Source organism: Limulus polyphemus, unplaced genomic scaffold (assembly GCF_000517525.1).
Source record: "Limulus polyphemus unplaced genomic scaffold, Limulus_polyphemus-2.1.2 Scaffold3301, whole genome shotgun sequence".
NCBI classification, from domain to species: Eukaryota; Metazoa; Arthropoda; class Merostomata; order Xiphosura; family Limulidae; genus Limulus; species Limulus polyphemus.
Window position 1 is genome coordinate 65,721 of NW_013668911.1, and position 5,122 is coordinate 70,842.

A 5,122-nucleotide genomic window follows, 5' to 3' on the forward strand; every position below is an offset into this window, starting at 1 on the left:
TCTGGTTCAGTATTAAGTGTCACACGTGTTTTTTAAATAAGGATAATGTAATTAGTTTTAAAATCTGGGTCAGTATTAAGTGTCACACGTGTTTTTTAAATAAGGATAATGTAATTAGTTTTAAAATCTGGGTCAGTATTAAGTGTCACACGTGTTTTTTAAATAAGGATAATCTGGGTCAGTATTAAGTGTCACACGTGTTTTTTAAATAAGGAAAACCTGGGTCAGTATTAAGTATCACACGTGTTTTTTAAATAAGGATAATGTAATATATACACAGTGCTAAAAGTTTAAAAGTAACTAATTATTTATGTTTACGAACCAGTAGCACATCAATGAAAGGAGATGGCAAGAGACTAGGTGATCCCAATACGTAGAACAGATGCATAACATGTGTCTTTAGGCTTTGTAAATGTACATAAAATCAGGGTTGAAACTTTCTATAGGCATTAGAATGGATAAAAAATGCCGTTCCTAAAGAAAGCCTGTCCTATTAGTTTTAATATGTACACATAGTATTGTTTAGCTTTCTTAACTGGTGAAAATAGTAGTCTCTGAAAAATATGCATAAGTAAAAGGTTAAACAGCAATGTAACTTGATAAAAGTACCCGTCCCCAGAGACGGGAAAGGTTTAAGTTAATCTATCAATTAAAATGTTTTCATGGACTTTAAAAATATTAATTGTGTTGCACTCTTGATTTCACTCAGAACTAATGCCCTGAGCTACTTACACCGTCCACTTCGTAAAGTAATTGTTGAGCATTTCAGTCATACTAATAGCCGCTCAACAATAACATACGGTAAATCTACGTTTCTATTAAGTCATGTCACATTTTGAAATGTGAATGATAGTGTGATTAATTCCGACAATTTAGTGTAGAATAGCCTGCTTGCAAAATAAAATTTGGCATCAACATTATTCATGCCTGTTCTCCCGTTATTTTACCACGTAATGCATACCTAGGGGTAGCATTCTGATATATTGCCGATTTCTGCGGAACGTTAATTGCGGAATTTGAACACTGAAATAGGGCATTTAGTACTAAAATAAGACAGCGAAAAATAATTTCAAAGGTGCTTTTATTTTTTTTAGGCATAAATACTCGAAATTTTATGATCGTTTGAAAATGCCCCCCAGTGGCACAGCGGGATGTGTGCGGACTTACATTGCTAGAATCCGGGTTTCGATACCCGTGGTTGGCAAAGCACAGATAGCCCATCGTGTAGCTTTGTGCTTAATTACAAACAAACAAACAATCGTTTGAAAATTGCAATTTCGACTACATTTCCCGGAAAGCGCACTCTTTTTCCAGGCCGTTTTTCTCTTTATTTTCTTGTTCTTTTGCTTTTTGCTTCTTCCATTCGTGCAAATAAATGACAATTATTTTACGATTTTGTTGTTCTTTGGAATGAATACTTATGTTGACCTTCGAACAAGTACAGAATTTATAATGAACCCCCTCTTGGACTCCTTCTTCAGCTGCTTGCTTTTCCTTCTTTTTCTGTTTGATTTGGCTGATCTTGCTTTTTATTTTCTTCTCATCAGGGATCTATTAGTTGGGGGTTTGCCTCCTTTATCATCTCATATCTTTCCAGGACCACTGCATAACATGCCTTTGGTGCAGTGTTTTCGTTTGCATCAAGAACATCATTCATGAAATTTGAAAGCACATCTGGAAAAAGGAATTAACTCTGTTACGTTATGAGAGAATCAATGCAAAAAAATTTAGCCAATTAATTTTTTTTCAGCTTAAATAGCCCCCTGGGGTTGAGAACAAATTTGTACCCTGGAGGTATACATTACGTGTTAAAAGTGAATGTTGAGCTTTGCTTGCATGCGCAGCTTTTCAAACAGGATACAGACGAATGCTCGGACAGACACCACAGTTCGCAATATGTATAAGATATAAAACTATGGTTAAGTATTGTTACACCTCAAAGAATAATGGATATTTGTAGCCTGAACAGCATCTTAAGCCTTAAAATCAACGAAAAACAAACTATTATTTAGCTTTAAATTGTAAAAGGTAAATAGCATATATACATATCTTATATGTTTATTAATGATAACCTAATGAATTATATTTTATCATATCTGCAGTGATCAAAGTAAGCCGACGTAATTCATATAAACCCCCAGTATAACCTGGAAGCGTTTATTATGAGTTGTGAGTCAATGAGTGTTTTCTGTGAGTCACTTTGTAGATTTGCAAACACAAAGGAACCATACCTCCCTGTTTCGTTATTTAATATTATTTTATAAAACGGAAACTTTCCTACAATCTTGTCAGATTGTAGATTATGTGCGAAGGACTTTATTCAATTCTTTTTTGTAAATATATATATATATATATAAATGACACATAGAATGAAAGAAGAGAAAGAAACGTCTACTGAGAACTACACTAGAAACGAAAACGGTCCCGCTACACGAAACATATTCTATGATAATTATTCCATAAAAGGAGATATTAGTGGTGAAGAAGAGGTTTTTTTTTTATTGACAGTGATCTAAAGAAAATCGTAGCTGTGATAAAAAATGACATAATAATGAAATATATGTGTAGCGACTGATATACATGATATCTTAGACAAGACAGTCGAGCCTCACACGTATTTACAGGCTCTAAAAATATAAAAAAACAGAAATTGAAAAGTTGATATCTGAGAGAAACACCTCACTAACTAGAAGCTAAACGAAAGTATATGATGAATTTTCGCGAAGTATTAGAAGCAAAAAACAGCGAGAGAAATATAAACGAGTCATCGTTCTATCGACAACTCGAGCATCATAAAAACCGAATAAAATTAATGAATGTAGATTAATAAGGAGAAGTGGAAACTGTGATTAAAATAAATCAATTTCTGGATAAAAAGTTTGGTTAATGACGATACATTTATTTCGTAAGAAATTTAATAAAATAATAATGCCAAAAGCGTCATGAGAGAATCATAAATACTAGCTTAATATTTAAATCGTCGAGTTTAAATATTTTGTCACATCCATCGAAAATTTTTAGGGTTTCACTTATTACATCACTCAGTATAAAGAATTGGCTAAAACATCGAGCGAAATCACTTATTTTTTTAAGTAAAATACACAGGATTCAAACAGTAATAAGCGGGATTAATTATAACATTGGGCCTAGCATGGCATGGTGGTTAGGGGCGTTCGACTCGCAATCTTAGGGTCGCGAATTCGAATTCGCTTGGTCGAACATGCTCGTCCTAAATGGTTACCCACTGTGCCAACCACCTGGGTGTAAGACTAGACTTTTTTAAGGTATACAGAAGTATTGGCCGACCCCTAGCTAGCTGGGATTAAGGTCGTAACGGGGAAAAAGTAAAGCATTGATAATATTAACTTAACTCTGTAATCACTGATGTCATCAATTCATAAGCAATTTGTTGTATAAATAATTTAGAGAAATATTAATAAAAACACGATATGGTATGAACCTCTTCGGTAATTATTGGATTAAACTTGTTTATATTATTGTTAGTAACTCATAAAAAATAAATTGAATTAATTTAAAAATGAAAATAAATATAAAATTCAAAGCATAAAAGATTAAGGATAAAAATTGGGTTAAATATGATATAAGTATTGTTACGTCTCTGTTCGTTAGTTAATTTTCCGTAAAAATTATTTCCGAAGAAACTTTAGCGATACAAGTCCTTTCTTAAATAAAACTGGTTTATTCTTTCTAAATACAACTTTGCAATACACTTAATTTCCACAGTCACGTGATAACAAACGCTATAATTCACAACGAACGACTCACGTGCTCGACTCAACTGTCCGTCTCTATCCCCGTCTGCAGTTCAATTACATTCCCTTCGTTGCCGCATATCTAGTAACCTCTCGAGACTTTAGGAAGGAACATGAACGTTCTAGAAGTTCATGACGTGTTACTAGCGTCACATGATTTCCGCTGTCGTAACACTGCCCCTTCCTTAGTATTGTTCATCCCGAACAATAGCCGCTTACATTAAACCATAAACAATTAACAATAACTTAATTAACTGTACAGAATTTACAAACACAGAATTAAAATTCAACAAAGTCTCTTAATTTTACGGGACGTATCTTCTTCCGTACTGGTCTCCGTCTCGTTGACTTCTGCTTCATGTGGGATTCATCTGCTTCATCAGGAAACGTCCAACCATTGGTAACAGTCACATCAGTGGTAGTAACTTCATCAAGGGCTTCACTGTTTCCCTTCTCAAAACCAAGTAGAGTTTCTTCTTCGACAGTGGCTTTTTCAGGTGACACATCTTCAGCAGCGTCATTTGTTCCATTGTTCACTTCGTCCCAACTAAAATGTCCTGGACGGTGATAACGCCAAAGCCCGTTGGCATGCACCACCTTTGGCTTACCTCGCTGACCACATTCTATCCGGAAAGTCACGTCTGAGAGACGATCCACTATGTCATATGGACCTTCCCATGGAGACGAAAACTTAGGAGACTTTGGTCTTCCTGGGATTATACAACCACACCTTGTCTCCTGGTACAAAACTGACTTCAGTAGATCTCTTATCATAACATAGCTTCATGGAATCAGCAGACGTTTTCAAGTTTGAACGTACTTGATGGTGAATATCATCCATCCTTTCAGATAACACTTTCAGGAACTCTGACAACTTTTCGTAGTTCCCGACCAAACATCAACTTTGCTTGAGTGTTTTCAGTGGTTTCATTCTCTGCTGTCCTATAGGCCATCAACAGTGGAGGGAGTAAGACATCCCAGTCATCTTGGCAGCTATTACAAAACTTTGCCAATTCCTGTCCCAGTGTCCAGTTGTACTTTTCTACCATCCCATCGGACTGTTGGTGAATTGGCGTTGTCCTGGTCTTTCGGATGCCAAACAACTTGCAGCATTCTTGGAACACAGCTGACTCGAAGTTACGGCCTTGATCTGAATGCAGTTCATATAGCATACCAAATCTGAAGAAGAAATCACTAATAGCCGAAGCTACAGTTGGAGCTTCCTGATTTGGTATTACATATGCCTCAGGCCACTTGGTGAAATAATCCATCACCACACAAATGTATACTTGTTTCCAGCACGAATTTGGGGCAAAGGACCAGCAATGTCAACAGCTAATCTTTCCATT